The sequence below is a fragment of the Cherax quadricarinatus genome, unplaced genomic scaffold (genome assembly GCF_038502225.1).
Source record: "Cherax quadricarinatus isolate ZL_2023a unplaced genomic scaffold, ASM3850222v1 Contig2, whole genome shotgun sequence".
Classification (NCBI taxonomy): Eukaryota; Metazoa; Arthropoda; class Malacostraca; order Decapoda; family Parastacidae; genus Cherax; species Cherax quadricarinatus.
In genome coordinates, this window is record NW_027195028.1 from 977,156 (window position 1) to 985,000 (window position 7,845).

Sequence of the window (7,845 nt, forward strand, 5' to 3'; positions counted from 1 at the left end):
TGTACCCATAACATCTGTTTCATTGCATTTGTTAATTTAATTTGCAAGGTTATGTGCCTAAAGCCTTTAACATTCACTTCTCTGCTAAACGCACTTCTCTCAGAAAATCCTTGTACATTGCCAATCCTATATTTCGAATGTACACTCTTAATAATACCCTACATCGCAGAAGCATTGAAACTGCGTTGCATAAGTAATACATTTCGTAGCAAATCTCGTTCTTAGTTCTTTTCCTCTCATTGATATTTTCCCCTCTACTCCACTTTCCTACCCCCCCCCCTTTTTTTTTTCGCCCACTCTAGCACATTGGTGAAAAAGGGCCGCTGAATTTTTGTCCGAATATTTCAGAAACGTTCGGACTACTGTTACTTCAGTCCTCTAAGCCGGTAATCTGTTGAAGAGCTCACTCACTCTTACCTTCACAGAGGCAGTCATGTTGAATCGGCCCTTGTACAGTACATTCCAAATATGAATATCAAAATGAATTTTCATAGCTAAACGATAAATCCATAGGAGTCATACAGTACCCAGATAGTGCGAGATAATTTGGTTTGATCTAAGGAAAGGGAGGCAGCTTTAATTACTAATTTCAAGAGCCCACCTCCGGCACCTGTCTCCCCGGAAGGGACGAGACACTCAGGACTATTTTTCTGTTGTTTCTCGTTTTCTCAGCGTATATTCTCAAGTGCTCTGATCTTTAGAATATTTGTAACGTAACTTGACCTTAGTCTTCCCTGACATTAGTCTTCTTCAATCTTAGTCTTTGACCTTAGTGTTCTTTGACCTTCGTCTTCCTTGAACTATGCCTTCTTTGACCTACGTCTTTGACCAACATCTTTGACCTACATCTTCTTTGACCAACATCACCTTTGACTTTAGTCTTCTTTTCACCTTTTCACCCCACTAGTCTTCATGTTTATCTACATTACACAAATAGCCCGCACATAGAAGAGAGGAGCTTACGACGACGTTTCGGTCCGACTTGGACCATTTACAAAGTCACACTAACCAGAAGTGGAGCAGGACGGCTATATATAGGCAGGAAGAGGTAGTAGTAGTAGTAGTAGTAGTAGTAGTAGTAGTAGTAGTAGTAGTAGTAGTAGTAGTAGTAGCAGTAGTAGTAGTAGTAGTAGTGGTAGTAGTAGTGGTAGTAGTAGCAGTAGTAGTGGGGAATTAAGGAGGAGGAGCCAGTCAAATACAAAGAAAGGGGAGCACTGCAAGGGAGCTAGGTGCCCACAGAGGGAGAGCAAGTACACAGAGGTCGGGGGAAAGGGAAGTGATGAAAAAATGAAGGAACAGAAACACGCGTTCGTTCGTTCGTTACTTCTGGTTAATGTGACTTTGTAAATGGTCCAAGTCGGACCGAAACGTCGTCGTAAGCTCCTCTCTATGTGCGGGTTATTTGTGTATCGTTCCAGTCACGGTATTGTGCCTTTTTGTTATTTATTTACATTTTCTCTAAGTTGTGACTTGATCCTCAGGGATAATTGTGAATCCTAACTTAATTTAAACCAAATCTAAAACACGCAGCTGTAGTATACACAAGAATCTTCGCATAATAATTAAAAACAGTTTACAGAACAATGAAATAGGATTCATGAATTATTTCTGATAACACTAAGCATTCTCTCTACATCCCCCCAAAAACGAGATTTACACTCCCACAGAATAGCTGTTCCCAGGAGCCTAATTCTCGCGTCAGTATATTCAGAGCTACAGCAAATCTCTTCGCTACTTGTAAATTAACCTAGTTATTGTGGCTGTTACAGGTTATTTTCAGGTAGTGTATGGTAAGCCAGACCACCCTCTTCCTCCTACCAAACCCCGACTCAGGTTTCCAGAGGTACCAGGGCGTTAACAGTTACCAAAGGTGCTTGGGAAGGGTGAATGATGGGCGTTCCTCATTCTTTCCCTCCTCACACTGGCGCGAAGGAAATTTTATCCTCTTCTCTTTTTCCTCCCACGCTTCATCCATTTTACTCTTTTCCTTTTCCCCTTGAAAAATAACCTTATCAGGTTATTACAATAGTTTATTGAAGAGATTGGATCCTGGAGAGGGTGTTAGTGCCAGGCATGCGAGAGGAAATGGTTGCCAGGGTAACAGATTAATTCAGCCTCTGAGGGCAGCAGGAGAATATAGACACTGTTAGTGATAGTCAATCGAGGAGAGAAAGATGTAGGTACGAGAGCAGTTTATTGGTACTCTCAGCGCTGTCACAACAGCTGAAGGGCATAAACTGTATGTGGTCGTATTTTTCATCAATGTATAATGGATGGACTTGATTGATACCTTATATAGCAACACTGTTATGTAACTTTGAAAATTCTAATACATTCTCTTATTTAACAGAAGTTAAAACACCCGCGCTCACACGCACCCAAACACTGGAAAGAACCCCAATGAAAATAAGTCACTCTGTCTGACTTTTCTGGGTTTTCCTAGGTTCTCTACACATATATGTTATGTATGATAATCTATGTAACTATATTTGTGTATACCTGAATAAATTTACTGCAAAACGAAAGTGAAGATTTGTAAGTTTAGACAATAATTAGTAACCGATCTGGAGAGGGTATAAGAATTTTCGGGACAGTGGCTACGGGAATTCTTCTCATCAAATGAATAAAATGGAAGAATCTTAAAAATAAGAAGATAAACTCAGAGATAACTTAAATACAAATTTGCAGCAATTTGCAGCAAACGTCAGACTGGCAAATGTAAAACTGGTCTTTGGATTCAAGAATAAATTTTTTTCATTAACTATACATATGAAATATAAGACAATTCCACGAACGTGCACAAAATCGTGGAGATCACAGGTAACAATCTCGAATATAAAAAAATCTACATTTTACTGGTACTGAAAGTGAGAAAGATGAATACGAGGAAAGACGGTATTAACTGTGGCTGACAACTCTAACAGGATATAGAACGTCAGACAGAGTTATGAAGACGCACACAATGCTCTGGAGAACAGACGGGGGTGGCAAGAACAAGCGGTTTGTTATAAATAGAACCAGGACAAAACACACTAAATAACCGCCATGATGAATCTTAGATTGCCTGAAAACACTATCAACGGTAAAATACTAATGATACCATGTGAACACTATATTAGTCTAATAAAACAAAATTAATTGTAAACACTTTAAAGACACAATATATACAGATCACATCAGCCAACAGAAGGCACTCAGGCGAGTCCATGAGCTGAAACTGGTTAAACTGAACTAGGCAACTAATTAATTATATACGTGTGCAAGAGTGTGGAAATACGCAAACACACAGAAACAAACACCACGCATGCGTACATTACACACACACACACACACACACATACACACACACACACACACACACCCACACAAATAGAACCAGCCGAGTCTCGACCCCTGCAACCACAAATAGGTGAGTGCACACACACACACACACACACACACACACACACACACACACACACACACGAGGTTCAGTGGGAAAAGGAACCGGCGGGAAAATCAGTAAGTGAAATTGAGTATGTAACAACAAAATGCAAGAAAGCAGAGGAGAGGTTCATATGCATGGGCAACAGGAACAATGGGAAGGCCAGGACGAGCCCTTGGCTCACCCAAAGATGTAGAGACCAAAACTAAGTGCGCTAAAAAATGGAAGAAATATAGAAGGTAAAGTACCCAAGAAAACAAGAATAATTAGTCGAAGAGCCAGAAATGAATATGCACAGATAAGGAGGGAGGTCCAGCGGCAATACGAAAATGACAGCAGCGAAAGCCAAGTCTGACCAGAAGCTGTTGTACAGTTACACCAGGAAGAAAACGACCGGGAAGTATGTGAAGAGCTCAACATGAAATTTAGAGAAGTGTCTACAGTGGAGACAGAAAGGACACCAGAAAGCCGGAGTGGTTGGGTACCTGGAGTTTACCTGGAGAGAGTTCCGGGGGTCAACGCCCCCGCGGCCCGGTCTGTGACCAGGCCTCATGGTGGATCAGAGCCTGATCAACCAGGCTGTTGCTGCTGGCTGCACGCAAACCAACGTACGAGCCACAGTACGGCTGGTCAGGAACCGACTTTAGGTGCTTGTCCAGTGCCAGCTTGAAGACTGCCAGGGGTCTGTTGGTAATCCCCCTTATGTATGCTGGGAGGCAGTTGAACAGTCTCGGGCCCCTGACACTTATTGTATGGTCTCGTAACGTGCTAGTGACACCCCTGCTTTTCATTGGGGGGGGGGTGTTGCATCGTCTGCCAAGTCTTTTGCTTTCGTAGTGAGTGATTTTCGTGTGCAAGTTCGGTACTAGTCCCTCTAGGATTTTCCAGGTGTATATAATCATGTATCTCTCCCGCCTGCGTTCCAGGGAATACAGGTTTAGGAACCTCAAGCGCTCCCAGCAATTGAGGTGTTTTATCTCCGTTATGCGCGCCGTGAAGGTTCTCTGTACATTTTCTAGGTCAGCAATTTCACCTGCCTTGAAAGGTGCTGTTAGTGTGCAGCAATATTCCAGCCTAGATAGAACAAGTGACCTGAAGAGTGTCATCATGGGCTTGGCCTCCCTAGTTTTGAAGGTTCTCATTATCCATCCTGCCATTTTTCTAGCAGATGCGATTGATACAATGTTATGGTCCTTGAAGGTGAGATCCTCCGACATGATCGCTCCCAGGTCTTTGACGTTGGTGTTTCGCTCTATTTTGTGGCCAGAATTTGTTTTGTACTCTGATGAAGATTTAATTTCCTCGTGTTTACCATATCTGAGTAATTGAAATTTCTCATCGTTGAACTTCATATTGATTTCTGCAGCCCACTGAAAGATTTGGTTGATGTCCGCCTGGAGCCTTGCAGTGTCTGCAATGGAAGACACTGTCATGCAGATCCGGGTGTCATCTGCTAAGGAAGACACGGTGCTGTGGCTGACATCCTTGTCTATGTCGGATATGAGGATGAGGAACAAGATGGGAGCGAGTACTGTGCCTTGTGGAACAGAGCTTTTCACCGTAGCTGCCTCGGACTTTACTCTGTTGACGACTACTCTCTGTGTTCTGTTAGTGAGGAAATTATAGATCCATCGACCGACTTTTCCTGTTATTCCTTTAGCACGCATTTTGTGCGCTATTACGCCATGGTCACACTTGTCGAAGGCTTTTGCAAAGTCTGTATATATTACATCTGCATTCTTTTTGTCTTCTAGTGCATCTAGGACCTTGTCGTAGTGATCCAAGAGTTGAGACAGACAGGAGCGACCTGTTCTAAACCCATGTTGCCCTGGGTTGTGTAACTGATGGGTTTCTAGATGGGTGGTGATCTTGCTTCTTAGGACCCTTTCAAAGATTTTTATGATATGGGATGTTAGTGCTATCGGCCTGTAGTTCTTTGCTGTTGCTTTACTGTTAGTGCTATCGGTCTGTAATTCTTTGCTGTTGCTTTACTGCCCCTTTTGTGGAGTGGGGCTAAGTCTGTTGTTTTTAGTAACTGTGGGACGACCCCCGTGTCCATGCTCCCTCTCCATAGGATGGAAAAGGCTCGTGATAGTGGCTTCTTGCAGTTCTTGATGAACACGGAGTTCCATGAGTCTGGCCCTGGGGCAGAGTGCATGGGCATGTCATTTATCGCCTGTTCGAAGTCATTTGGCGTCAGGATAACATCGGATAGGCTTGTGTTAACCAAATTTTGTGGCTCTCTCATAAAAAATTAATTTTGATCTTCGACTCTCAGTCTGGTTAGCGGCTTGCTAAAAACTGAGTCATATTGGGACTTGAGTAGCTCACTCATTTCCTTGCTGTCATCTGTGTAGGACCCATCTTGTTTAAGTAGGGGCCCAATACTGGACGTTGTTCTCGACTTTGATTTGGCATAGGAGAAGAAATACTTTGGGTTTCTTTCGATTTCATTTATGGCTTTTAGTTCTTCCCGCGATTCCTGACTCCTATAAGATTCCTTTAGCTTAAGTTCGATGCTTGCTATTTCTCTGACCAGTGTCTCCCTACGCATTTCAGATATATTGACCTCTTTTAGCCGGTCTGTTATTCTTTTCCGTCGCCTGTAAAGGGAGCGCCTGTCTCTTTCTATTTTAAATCTACTCCTCCTTTTTCTTAGAGGAATAAGCCTTGTGCATACATCGAGTGCCACCAAGTTAATCTGTTCTAGGCATAAGTTGAGGTCTGTGTTGCTTAGTATATCTTCCCAGCTTATATCGGTTAGAACTTGGTTTACTTGGTCCCACTTTATGTTTTTGTTATTGAAGTTGAATTTGGTGAATGCTCCCTCGTGACTAATCTCATTATGTCGGTCTGGGGCTCCACGCATACATGTCTGAACCTCAATTATGTTGTGATCTGAGTATATTGTTTTTAATATGGTGATATTTCTTATCAGATCATCATTGTTAGTGAAGATGAGGTCTAGTGTATTCTCCAGTCTAGTAGGCTCTATTATTTGCTGGTTTAAATTGAATTTTGTGCAGAGATTTAAAAGCTCGTGTGAGTGTGAGTTTTCATCAGAGCTGCCTCCTGGTGTTATTACTGCAACAATATTATTTGCTATATTCCTCCATCATAGGTGCCTTAAGTTGAAATCCCCCAGGAGCAAGATGTTGGGTGCAGGAGCTGGAAGATTTTCCGGACAGTGGTCAATTTTTAACAACTGTTCCTGGAATTGCTGGGATGTTGCATCCGGAGGCTTGTAGACTACCACAATGACTAGGTTTTGGTTCTCGACCTTTACTGCTAAAACTTCCACTATATCATTTGAGGCATTAAGCAGTTCTGTGCAAACAAGTGACTCTGCAATGTACAGGCCAACCCTCCCCCCAATTTTGCCTGTTCACTCTGTCACATCTATATAGGTTGTAACCTAGGATCCATATTTCGTTGTCCAAGTGATCCTTTATGTGGGTCTCAGTGAAAGCCGCGAACATTGCCTTTGCCTCTGCAAGCAGTCCACGGATGAAAGGTATTTTGTTGTTTGTTGCTGGCTTTAGACCCTGTATATTTGCAAAGAAGAATGTCATCGGACTGGTGGTATTGTTGGTACTGGGGGGGGGATTTTTTTTTCCGGCATTAGTATCTGTATCTGTTGGTTTGGAGTGGAGGCCATCGACTGTGGTTCCACTCCAGGAATGACTGGATTTGGTGTACGATTTCTGCCATTTCCTGCCAGTTTTTTTTCCTTCCTTGCACTAAAAAACCTCTCCCTCTTGAGTGGCTGTGGCTACCCAGGTTTTTCCATGGCCTGGATGTTTTGTATCTTTTTGTCCCCTTTAGATGGTGTGCCTGGCAATTTAAGTTATATAACAGTCTTTCCTGTACTGAAGAGGTACACATTTCAGGGTGAAAAAGCTTACAGGAAGGGAGTTTGCATTTTCCTGTTGTCATATGGGAACGGCATTTTCTAGGGTGGTCATGGTTGCACGTCCCGTCTGTTTTTCCAGATTTCCCATGTCTGCAGATACCAAGTGCATAGTATGTGCACAGGCTTGGTTTCCGTTTGCCTTGGGTTTCTGTGACTGTATTCCCTGTTGGTGCATGTTTCCCTGTATTATTCCTATCCTCCCTAGCACCAACAATGGAGCTCCCACCAGTTATTTTTGGTAATATATCCTCACTGTTGCTAGTGGAGTCCTCTTGTTTGCTATTTCATGTGGTATTTCTAGTTTGCAATATTGATTTTTATCTTATCTTTGACTACACTTGTTTCCCCACTACGGCTCCTGTCCCCTGTGAGGTCATTTATATGTATTCCTTCCTGCGTATAATTCCCAACTACCTGGACAAAATCTCCAGCTTCACCATTACTGTCTCCCAGGACAGCACCTCCAGCTTCACCATTACTGTCTCCCAGGACAGCACCTCCAGCTTCA